A 13,233-nucleotide genomic window follows, 5' to 3' on the forward strand; every position below is an offset into this window, starting at 1 on the left:
ATATAATAAAAGATAGAAACTACAAAATGAAGCACTATTCAAACATTTGCTGCATGAATTGCCAAGAATGTGATCAATTCTTTACACAGGAGAATATAAAATCTACCTAAATTTAGCCTCAATTGGGCCTCTTTTTTTCTTAGATGGACAAATTTTATACTGAAAATGCTTCTATTGTGACCAAATATTGCCTTACTCCATAAACAGTACAAACTTAACCAGACAATTTCCCAATTTAATAGATTATGTCTTGAGAAATACCCAAGGGATACATTTAGGGAATTACACAGCAAAAAAGGCAAATATTTCAGTTAAAAATATTTGTCGCGACTTGAATTCTGGTGTTTCCAATTGAATTAATCATTGCGCAAGGTGAAAACAAATACAAAAGAACTAGAGTTAGGTGCATTTTATACAATATAGTTAATATTGAAATCCTAGAATGAAGTTTTATATCAGTACCCATCAATTTGACTTATTATGATGACTCAGCACTTTTCTCAACACAGTATTGGTCTCAGTGAAAAATTTCTATTCTTGGTGATAAAAATCAAACGTATTAATCAAAAGCTTCAAAATAGTGTAATATAACTGAAGTCTGATTGATTTTGATTTCCCTTGCTATCTTCAGTATAGGGAAAACGGTACTATTTATTCTGCCATAGGCGACAATACTAACGCTTTCTAAATTTACCCCTTTTTATAATAAAAACCTGGACAAAACAGTTATGTGTGGTGTTAGTACTTTATTACTCTGTTTTAAAAATTGAAGCCAAATAGTATCATGACCAACTTCCAACGGAGCTTGTTTATGTTATCCATGCCCACCGTCATTTTACATTAAATTTATGAAATTTTGGAAGTCTTTTCGAATAATTCTCTAGAAAATATTTCAATGGGTTTCAAAATTTATATTGTAAATATACACACTGCAGTTATTCATAGATAAATAAAAAAATATATTGTACCCTTACATCCAATCACAGCGCTCCTAAGTTGACTTCCTTCACCTGCCTTGGGTACACAAAAGGCCAACCTAATGCTAGGAAAATGTAATAGTACCGTTTTCCCTATACTGTGACATAAAGATATAAAGAATTCTTATGACACCATTAATGCTATACTGGGTTATTGTGAAAACCTTGGCTATAATAAATTCTTGTATGTCCCCATTACCTAAAGAAACATGGACCATTTCATGTCCCCACCCCTATATGCTGGTTTACCTCTTTCTGTACTTCTTTCAGATAAGGCTTAATAAACTACCTGTATCCAATCATATCTTATCTTATTTAAAAAGAATAATAAACAGTACCATTCAAACAGATAAAAATGACAATTCCATTCAATTTGTATTCAATTTATCCAAAATTTACAACATAAGCACAAATTCAAGATTTTTCATACTAATCTCCATTCCATGCTTTAGTATATGCCATATTGTGGTTCAAAATTTCAGAACTTGTTATAAAATCCATTATTCTGTCTTGGGATGATAAAAACAAAGATATTAGACACTTATAACATTAAATATGCAAAATACTCAGCTGTAAAGTTGCCTTTCTTGCCTGTATCAGTCTATGAAAAAGCTGAATTATGTCCCTTGGGAGTATTCATTTCCAACAAAAGTCTTTTCAAACAGTTGAAAATGAAAAACTATATATGCTTGATATAATAAAAGATAGAAACTACAAAATGAAGCACTATTCAAACATTTGCTGCATGAATTGCCAAGAATGTGATCAATTCTTTACACAGGAGAATATAAAATCTACCTAAATTTAGCCTCAATTGGGCCTCTTTTTTTCTTAGATGGACAAATTTTATACTGAAAATGCTTCTATTGTGACCAAATATTGCCTTACTCCATAAACAGTACAAACTTAACCAGACAATTTCCCAATTTAATAGATTATGTCTTGAGAAATACCCAAGGGATACATTTAGGGAATTACACAGCAAAAAAGGCAAATATTTCAGTTAAAAATATTTGTCGCGACTTGAATTCTGGTGTTTCCAATTGAATTAATCATTGCGCAAGGTGAAAACAAATACAAAAGAACTAGAGTTAGGTGCATTTTATACAATATAGTTAATATTGAAATCCTAGAATGAAGTTTTATATCAGTACCCATCAATTTGACTTATTATGATGACTCAGCACTTTTCTCAACACAGTATTGGTCTCAGTGAAAAATTTCTATTCTTGGTGATAAAAATCAAACGTATTAATCAAAAGCTTCAAAATAGTGTAATATAACTGAAGTCTGATTGATTTTGATTTCCCTTGCTATCTTCAGTATAGGGAAAACGGTACTATTTATTCTGCCATAGGCGACAATACTAACGCTTTCTAAATTTACCCCTTTTTATAATAAAAACCTGGACAAAACAGTTATGTGTGGTGTTAGTACTTTATTACTCTGTTTTAAAAATTGAAGCCAAATAGTATCATGACCAACTTCCAACGGAGCTTGTTTATGTTATCCATGCCCACCGTCATTTTACATTAAATTTATGAAATTTTGGAAGTCTTTTCGAATAATTCTCTAGAAAATATTTCAATGGGTTTCAAAATTTATATTGTAAATATACACACTGCAGTTATTCATAGATAAATAAAAAAATATATTGTACCCTTACATCCAATCACAGCGCTCCTAAGTTGACTTCCTTCACCTGCCTTGGGTACACAAAAGGCCAACCTAATGCTAGGAAAATGTAATAGTACCGTTTTCCCTATACTGTGACATAAAGATATAAAGAATTCTTATGACACCATTAATGCTATACTGGGTTATTGTGAAAACCTTGGCTATAATAAATTCTTGTATGTCCCCATTACCTAAAGAAACATGGACCATTTCATGTCCCCACCCCTATATGCTGGTTTACCTCTTTCTGTACTTCTTTCAGATAAGGCTTAATAAACTACCTGTATCCAATCATATCTTATCTTATTTAAAAAGAATAATAAACAGTACCATTCAAACAGATAAAAATGACAATTCCATTCAATTTGTATTCAATTTATCCAAAATTTACAACATAAGCACAAATTCAAGATTTTTCATACTAATCTCCATTCCATGCTTTAGTATATGCCATATTGTGGTTCAAAATTTCAGAACTTGTTATAAAATCCATTATTCTGTCTTGGGATGATAAAAACAAAGATATTAGACACTTATAACATTAAATATGCAAAATACTCAGCTGTAAAGTTGCCTTTCTTGCCTGTATCAGTCTATGAAAAAGCTGAATTATGTCCCTTGGGAGTATTCATTTCCAACAAAAGTCTTTTCAAACAGTTGAAAATGAAAAACTATATATGCTTGATATAATAAAAGATAGAAACTACAAAATGAAGCACTATTCAAACATTTGCTGCATGAATTGCCAAGAATGTGATCAATTCTTTACACAGGAGAATATAAAATCTACCTAAATTTAGCCTCAATTGGGCCTCTTTTTTTCTTAGATGGACAAATTTTATACTGAAAATGCTTCTATTGTGACCAAATATTGCCTTACTCCATAAACAGTACAAACTTAACCAGACAATTTCCCAATTTAATAGATTATGTCTTGAGAAATACCCAAGGGATACATTTAGGGAATTACACAGCAAAAAAGGCAAATATTTCAGTTAAAAATATTTGTCGCGACTTGAATTCTGGTGTTTCCAATTGAATTAATCATTGCGCAAGGTGAAAACAAATACAAAAGAACTAGAGTTAGGTGCATTTTATACAATATAGTTAATATTGAAATCCTAGAATGAAGTTTTATATCAGTACCCATCAATTTGACTTATTATGATGACTCAGCACTTTTCTCAACACAGTATTGGTCTCAGTGAAAAATTTCTATTCTTGGTGATAAAAATCAAACGTATTAATCAAAAGCTTCAAAATAGTGTAATATAACTGAAGTCTGATTGATTTTGATTTCCCTTGCTATCTTCAGTATAGGGAAAACGGTACTATTTATTCTGCCATAGGCGACTATACTAACGCTTTCTAAATTTACCCCTTTTTATAATAAAAACCTGGACAAAACAGTTATGTGTGGTGTTAGTACTTTATTACTCTGTTTTAAAAATTGAAGCCAAATAGTATCATGACCAACTTCCAACGGAGCTTGTTTATGTTATCCATGCCCACCGTCATTTTACATTAAATTTATGAAATTTTGGAAGTCTTTTCGAATAATTCTCTAGAAAATATTTCAATGGGTTTCAAAATTTATATTGTAAATATACACACTGCAGTTATTCATAGATAAATAAAAAAATATATTGTACCCTTACATCCAATCACAGCGCTCCTAAGTTGACTTCCTTCACCTGCCTTGGGTACACAAAAGGCCAACCTAATGCTAGGAAAATGTAATAGTACCGTTTTCCCTTTACCATATAGCAATAAAAATCAAAGGCGTACGTACTGCTGGTATTGTCTCACACAAGCTTCGTATGGAGAATGAATAAGCAGAGCATTGAAAACATGAATTTAGAGTTGTCTTTCTTCGTGCAATAAAAATCTTGACAATAAACTCTCCCATATCTCGTACTTGACCAACAAAATTGCTATAAAATGTGTGTGAATGTAACTTTCTCTAATTCTTTGACAATTTATACCTTTCTGCACTCATTGTATAAAAAAAAAATTAATCAACGTGTGGTTGCCGGTGATCTCAGAAGATGATTGGATGAGTTTAAGGGTCATAACCTTAATCAGCTAACTGAATGAATCAAAATATGCTAACAGGTGTTAATGAAATTGACAACTTTGTGAAATGTGGAAGGCACTTGAAGGGGATTTTCGTTTAACAAAAAAATAAAATTTTATTTTTTAATCATTAGAGAAACAGATTCTTACATAGTTACTCGTGGATTATCGGATTTATCCAATCACGATAGTTAAATTATAAATTTTAAAGTCCTCGACGAGGCTTGGACTTTAAAATTGATAATTTAACTATCTCGATTGGATAAATCCGATAATCAACTGGTATCAATGTAAGAATCTATATATAACAAACCAATGAGATTATGAAAAAGGAGATTGATTTTCAAGACTTACTTTTAAATTTAAGAAGCACATGTAACGGTATTTCGCTTTTATGGTTTAGATGTGTCGGTGCTCAACTCACTAGGAAAATTTGTCCACGGTCTTAGATCATTAGATACCAGTTTAGTCTTTTGGACTGTTATTTTGTCGATTGTGTCCTATTCTCAATTCTAATATGACGTTCTTCTTTCGCTTTGGAAACAAAGCCATGCATGTTCTAATTCGAATAAAACATGGGCTGCACGTGATTGACGTCACTATTGAAATTGTAACGTCAGTTGTATATCGTTTTGGCTTCATCAAATCAAACTGGCTGCCTTTCGAACGTGTATTATAGGTCCGGTTCAGTGGATAAAAGCTCCTAATTTTCCTATTAGAATCGAAATAATTCTATCATGCCATGCTCTATGCTCATTTTAACATGGTAAGCTTTATATTTGTCAACATTTTACACCTTGCTAGTGCTCGGTATAAAGATATCGACAAATATAATGCCTATCCATGTTAAAATGAGCATAGAGCATGTCATGAATGAATTATTTCTTAATTGAAAATTTTGACTAAGTGTGAATTCATATGGCGGGTCTCGCTACTTTAGGAGTTTATGCGATTCCCGCAGTTTTACATGTTACCTTGATTTGTCTCTTCCGTATTGATTTCCGAGATTTGAACATCAGCAAACTACCTTCGTCTTAATATATCTGACAGCATAGATGCTTTAATAAATGATACGAGTTAATTATACCAGTTTTATTTTTTTTGGCCGTTGATGGAACAAAATACATATAAATTCCAATTGAAAAGAGATACAGTGTTATTGTCAAAATATTACAGAATATAATTCATGTTGACTCTATATTTTTAGAGGTTAAAGATATAGATCGTTCAATAAATTTTGTAAATAAAAAAAAACAATATTATAATCAGATAACTCGTGTTTCAATTACCGATAGGTTAATTAAGAAATATATATGGAACATTCCCATTCCAGGGCATACATTGTAAAACAGAACTGGGGCGTTTCTTCCTACATTATGATATTGTAAAGTCAATTGTTAAATACTTGTATAGTTTTGAAAATCTTCCAACTGAATTAAGTCTGTTGAAAGACGCTTATAAATGCAGACAAGAGCTTCACAAATCTAACATAACTTATTAGTTCTCATTTGTTAAAGATATATTAGAAGTTTTTGAAATTAAAGAAGAAGTAAAACATTTTGGACAATATAACTTTTTGAATATATCTAGCAAATTAATTCACACTAAATATATTAACAATTGGTATGTTAGCCAAAAAAATGCTTCTGATGGAAAATTGTTCAATTATTTGAAATTTAAACAAAATTGTGGTTATGAAAATTATCTCTCTTTGGTTGAGAACTTTGATTTTAGAAGAGCTATTTGCAAATTACGTGTATCTGCTCATAAGCTTCAAATTGAATTTGGCCGTTTTTCAAATATTCCATGAAATGAAAGAATTATGCCAAAAATGCTCCTCTAGCTGTGTTGAAGTCAAAATCCATTTTTTAACTTCATGTGAAAAATTTAACTCTGACAGAGATGCTCTCTTTGACTTTGTTTGCCAAAAAAAAAAATCCAAACTTTTCTATTATTTATTAAGCTGTGAATACAATCAGGTCCTTAATGCTGTTGGAAAATTTATTAAAGTCAATATGAGTTAGATCTATTTACTAGATACTATAAACCAAGGGCTTTATTACAGTCTAATCATATTGTGATTGTGTATTTATATTCTATGTATCTATGGTAATCAATGTTATTTTCCTTATAGATATATGCTCTATATGACCCTTGTGGGCCCTTTATTGGTAATATAATATGTTCCTATTCTTGTTCTTTAGATCGTTAAATGTCCTATACTTTTAAACTTTTCGCAAGCTTGTAGTTTTTATATATCACAATGCTCTGTCTCTCTCCAACTATTAAGGAGAGTACACACATCAAATGAATTGGTAATCGTGCTGCATTACCTTCAGAATTATCACAAGACGTAGTCAGTTTATTTGTTTGGTCAGACCGGTAAGCTAAGTTTACTCTTGAAAATTGGAAGAAGATGAGAAACTAGTGAAAATTGTCGTGAACTTAATGAAATAGGAGATAAATGTAAACGAAATTATTTTCCTTGGTAAAAATCAGTTTACAAATAATACAATGTCAAATCTAAAAGGAAACGAGGAGGAAGTACCTAAGCCAAGTAAAGGTTTTGGAATTTACCTACGTTGATTAATTCATACTAACTCATTTTATATTCGTAGTTATACACGATTTGTCTTTCTTTGGAACAGAAAACATATTTTCATTTGTTGAATAAATATGCATTTTTGTAATGTATTTTTTAGCAGGCTATATCTTTAATCATCCCGAAATAAGTGATTCAAAACACAAATTTATATTTTGTTAGATTTGTCTTTCTTTGAAGCAGAAAACATGTTTCTATTTGTTCAATAAATATGTATTTTTGTAATGTATTTGTTAACAGGCAATATCATTACTCAAACCGAAAAAAAAGTTTTGCTGACACGCCAGAAAATTTATCAATCTGATGTATCTTCCTTGTACAATAATTATCAATCATCAGATCATAGTTCGGTTAAGGTTATTTATAGTCCTACATGATAATATCAATACAATAGAATGACATAACGCATTTGTTTTAATTCGATGAGTTATGTTAGTCCGTCACAAATACCGTGAAGAACAACAGAAGCCGTCTTTTTTCTCAAAAACTTTGCTGTTGAGTGTTATTTTAAAATAATGTTGACCGGTAATTTTGCCTGCTTATCAGTCCGTTCATTAAAATTTCAGTAAACGAAATGCACGGACTTATATGACAGATGAAATTACAGGACCTGATTGTATGAATTATCTGGTTGGCACATACACGGCTCTCGTAGAACATATTTTCTTACATGCTTTAACTTTTCAAGAATTTAACTCTTTATTGGTCATATTCTTAGTGAAATGGTCGGTAGTCATAATGCAAAAGAGGATATGGCGCACTTGACGTCAGTTAGTTTTGATGGAAAGTTTATAATGAAGGATGTTCTCTATTCATAATGTGTTTTTTTGTTCGTTCGTTCATATTTCGTTTTTGGTTAAGATTTTATTTTCATTTTCGAATAAGTCTAGTATTAACCAAACTCGCGTCTGGTATCTTTGACGAGTTTATTTTAACTCAGATTATAATGTGCTTTAGGTTTCAAATTATTTGAACTGCTAAATAAAGGCCACAGTAGTATACCGCTGTTCAATAGTCATAATTTGATTAAGCAAAAACAAATTCGGGTGACAAACTAAATCCGAGGGAAACACATCAACTATAAGAGGAAAACAACGGAACAACAGAAACACTTAACTACAACAAAAGCAAAAACCAACATACATAGAAATGGACTGTCTGATTACAACTGCCATATTCCCGACTTGGTACAGAACATTTTAAGAAAAAATGGTGGGTTGAACCTGGTTTTATGGCTAGCCAAAAGCAATGTTGATTGATTTTGGTGGAGTGTGCTTGTGCAATCATTAGTTTTCTTTGGTGTGTTATGTAAACTGTTGTTTGTGTTTGTGGTTTCATTTTGGTCATTGTGTTGTCTTCTCCATTTTTTACATTCAGCATGAATAGCGTAACTGAAACAATGCAACAAACAATCTCATTACAGGACATGACGTAAATACAAGTTCATTAGGACACTTCCCCACAAAGAAAATTGATGGTCTTGTCTCATTCAAAGATTAACAGCTTATGCAAATTTGTTCGTAGTAGCAGACTTATATGACATCTCATATTTTAATTTGCAGCACGAAATATGAGATTGATTTGCAGATACTCGAGCTCATAACTGTCTTTTGGCCATCATTGATTATGAATATAAAATCTAAAAAGGAATAGGAATCTATAAATGGCTTCATGCTTTCCATGATAACAATTTAAAAAATGCGTCTATTTACCACTGTATTGAGATAAACAATTCTTTTTTTTTATTTTCAAAAGTAACTTCATTGAATATAATTTTGAACTAGAAAAATATTAGTCCTATTCTGCCGTAATTGGTTGGATAAGTTTACCTGTTAATAACATGCTTTTAATCGCGTGTCTGGCGTAAAAAAATAAACTGGTGTCTTTGATGAGTTTTATAAAATCATTGAACGCATCAATCCTATCGAACTTGAGATAAAGGATACAACAGATACAATTTAGTCTGCCTCATATCTTGACATCTAGAAATTGACAATGAGGATCGGTTGAAAACAAAACTTTACGACAAAAGAGATGATTCCAGCTTCCCAATTTGAACTTTCAATTTCTATGTAGCAGTATTAAATATTCCAGCAACGCCTGCATACACAGTATATAGCTCAAAGTGGACACGATATTCTAGGGCTTATTTTTCTATCATGATTTTCTTGATAGAGTGTTGCTGCTCACAAGGAAGCTATTAAACCAAGAGTTCCAAATTACGAAGTTGAAATCATCCCTTCGCTAATTTATTCGGACGCTCGGACGCTTTCGAGAGTTGGTTGACCGTTATCTGGAGCCAATGATATCACCCTTATTTTTTGGTGGCCAGGGGTTCATGTTGCTCAGTCTTTTGTTTTATGTGTTATGTTTTGTGTACTGTTGTTTGTCTGTTGCTCTTTTACTTTTTTAGCTATGGCGTTGTCAGTTTATTATCGACTTATGAGTTTGAATGTGCCTTTGGTATATTTCGCCTCTCTTTATATTGGTTAGGAAAAAGATATCGGAAGGCAATCATAAACATAATATAAGAATTACTGTGGATTCATTATTATTTGTTGAATACCAGAGTTCGTGGATTTCGTGGGTATAGGTGAATCACGAATTTAAATGATAAACGAAGAAAAAAAATTTCATCAATCCACATAAATTTGTACTCACAAAAGATTACTAACAAATACAAACAATAGGCATTTTTGTTCTGAGCAACAGGTCAAATATGCCCTCTTATTCTAACCACATATACTTTTTATTAACCAAAAGAAACTTTAACAAGGGTTCTATAGTGACCCCAAGTCATTAATCTTTCATTTATTCTTATGTGCTTTGTCTATAGAGTGTCTACATGCCATTTTGGTTTTCTTTGTTGACATAGCTGTTTGTTTTTATAGTGATTTAGATTATTATACAATGTTGACTGCTGTATCCCAATTTTTGACATTTTTATCTATTATGTCTGTTTGTTTGGCTCACACATTGTTGTCAATATAATGGAATTTTATGCAACTTTCATAAAAGTGAGAGGTTAAGCCACTTATAAAACCAGGTTTAATCCACCATTTTCTACATACCAAGTTAAAATTATTACAGTTGTTTTCCATTCGTTTGATGTGTTTGAGCTTTTGATTTTGCCATTTGTTAACGGTCTTTCCGTTTTTAATTTTCCTTGGAATTTGTTTTTTTATACCAAAAATACCCTAATATTTTACTTATTGACAAAGTTATAGGAACTATTTTGTTTAAAATATGAACTACTTTCTTGTACGTTCTTTCTGACCAGGCCCAAATTAGTGGTTCTAAACCTTATATCTTGAAAACATTCAAAAGTGTCTTTAATTACAATATCAAAAACAAAAAGTTTAAAAAATGAAGCCAGATTAAGGTACGTATTAACATCTCAATAATACGACAAATGCCGTAAAACATCATCATTCATGTCACTGTCATCTGAAAATCTATCGATTCCTTCACTTCATCAAAGTTCATTTAAGAATTGAATGCTTCTTTTTGTAACTGCATTGGGGTGTAAAAGCGTTGACCGAAGTACATTTTGTATGAAGCGCTTCATTCTAAAAATGTGCGCACGGTCAACGCTTTTACAACCCTATGAAGTTACAAAAAGAAGCATTCAATACTTATAATTACATTTTTAAGCTAGGATCATGAAAACACGTTTTTTATCATGTTTTTATTTAATTTACCTGTGTACTTTATTGTGGGACCTCATGTCATTATGAATGATAAATTTCATTGTGTTATGAAGTTGATTAAGGAATAACGCGAGATTGTAGTTAGCCCAGCAGAATAACGTATTATAATGAAACATACTCCTAATGTAATTATTCTCATTTAATTACATATAAACAGTAACACAATAAAACTAAAAGTGAAGCACATGTCCTTCCATTCATCCGTTTGTCACACTTTTGGTTTCCTGAAACTAATTAAAGTACTTTTAGAGCAAATATTTTGAATTTAAATACAGTAACAAAGATTATAAAATACAGGTCAAATTCGATTTTGACGTGTTGTCCAATTACCGTGCAACAATTATGATCAATAATTATTTTTTAAAATTGGATATAGTTGTTTTCCAGCTAAAGTACAAAGAATTTTTTATATTTTACCACAAAGTCATGAACCTTAAGATTCATATCAAGTTTGAATTTTGAAGATTTTTGCATTTACGTTCAAGAGAAATGCCCCTTAATTATCTTTTCAAAACAGAATTGTTTGAATACTTAGAGGATTGCATGGCATAGTCTTTTAAGGTTTCATCACAAGGCTCCTATTTATGTTTTGATTTTGACAGTTCTATGTATGTTGGCGTTTGTTTTTGTTGCACTTCAGTGTTTGTTTCCCTCTTATAGTTGATGTGTTTCCCTCGGTTTTAGTTTGTAACCCGGATTTGTTTTCTTTCAATCAACTTATGACTTTTGAATAGCGGTATACTACTGTTGCCTTTATTTGACATCTACCGTTCATAAATAATTCTAAAATTTAACAGAAATGGCTTTATTTATACATTTTTGGGGTACGGGGAGGTGGGTTATTTTGGATGATAATAAAAGTACTACTTGATATACTCTTGTAAGATTTAAAATGATGTAATTTAACAAAAATTACAGGATAAGTGTGATGTTCACGCATTTGTCATTCACTGATCAAGCGGAATATCCCTAAGTTTTCTTAAGATTTTATTTGTCTTGTTTGGATATTAGAAGATCTTTTTGAATACAAACACAGTATTCTTCACCATTATATATATAGATCAATTTTGATTTAACAATAGAAATTTATCATTAAATTACAGGCAGGGGTTTCTGTGATCACTATGTTAGTTTGCATTAGAATTTAATTGAACTGGGCGAAAAATGGTTGTCTAGAAGAAGTAGCAAGTAGGTGCTACTACCACAGTTTAACTGTTTCAGAGACTATTATGGACTTTAAAAAAAGGGAGACGGTACCAGTAGGGTATTGAAATAAAAAATCCTAGAAAAACCAGACAATTATATTGCAGAAAAAACGATGAAAAAACAAGACTGGGCTAGACAAACGCAACCAAAAAACCGGGTTGATCTCAAGATCTCTGGAAGGGTTAACAGATCATACTCTACTAGTAGCTCCCGTCATGTTCCTCACGGTAAGTATTTGGTGATGTTACAATCTAGGAAAAGAGGATATAATTGTACCTAAAACAATTGGAATATATGCATGGTCATCTGTGAAATAGATATTCCATAACGAATTGACAATTATCAATAGTGAGATTATGAATCCTTTAGCAGATAAATCGATGTTCGAAATAATTTTTAGTTTGACTATACCTTCTCTAATTTTTTATATAACGGAACTAAAACAAATGTCATACAAGTGGGAGGTTTAGTTTGCTAGAAAACCAGGTTTAACTCACAATTTTTTTCCGAAAATGCCGGTACTAAGTCAAGGAATTTGACAGTTGTTTATCACTCGTTCCGTTGGTTGATAACGCTTGCTTTTGTCATTTTTTTATGAAAATTCAATTTTAGAATTACCTTGGAGTTTGGTGTTTTTTTTATACTCTTCCCTTTAATGATTTTTTGTTTTGTTTTGGTATAAACAGTGTAATTCACGACCATTATCCTTAGGAAAAGGTGAGTTGGAACTGTTAAGAAACAAAGGTTTCAACTCCCTCATGCAAAGTTGACCTAAGATGGATTTTGATAATATTTTTAGGTCTTTTTAATAATACAGCTCGTTAGCTTTTTCGGTTCTTATACGTCCTTGGCTGGCAAATATTCGGCTTTGAGTGTTCCTGATGAAAGTAAATCCAGAAAAGCGTTTTGGATGCATGAAATTTAAAAAGTGTCGTTTTAATTGTTTGATATATAATCGCCATCGAGACATCAATCCAAAAACACA

This window comes from Mytilus californianus, unplaced genomic scaffold (assembly GCF_021869535.1).
Source record: "Mytilus californianus isolate M0D057914Y unplaced genomic scaffold, xbMytCali1.0.p SCAF_2, whole genome shotgun sequence".
In the NCBI taxonomy this organism is placed as follows: domain Eukaryota; kingdom Metazoa; phylum Mollusca; class Bivalvia; order Mytilida; family Mytilidae; genus Mytilus; species Mytilus californianus.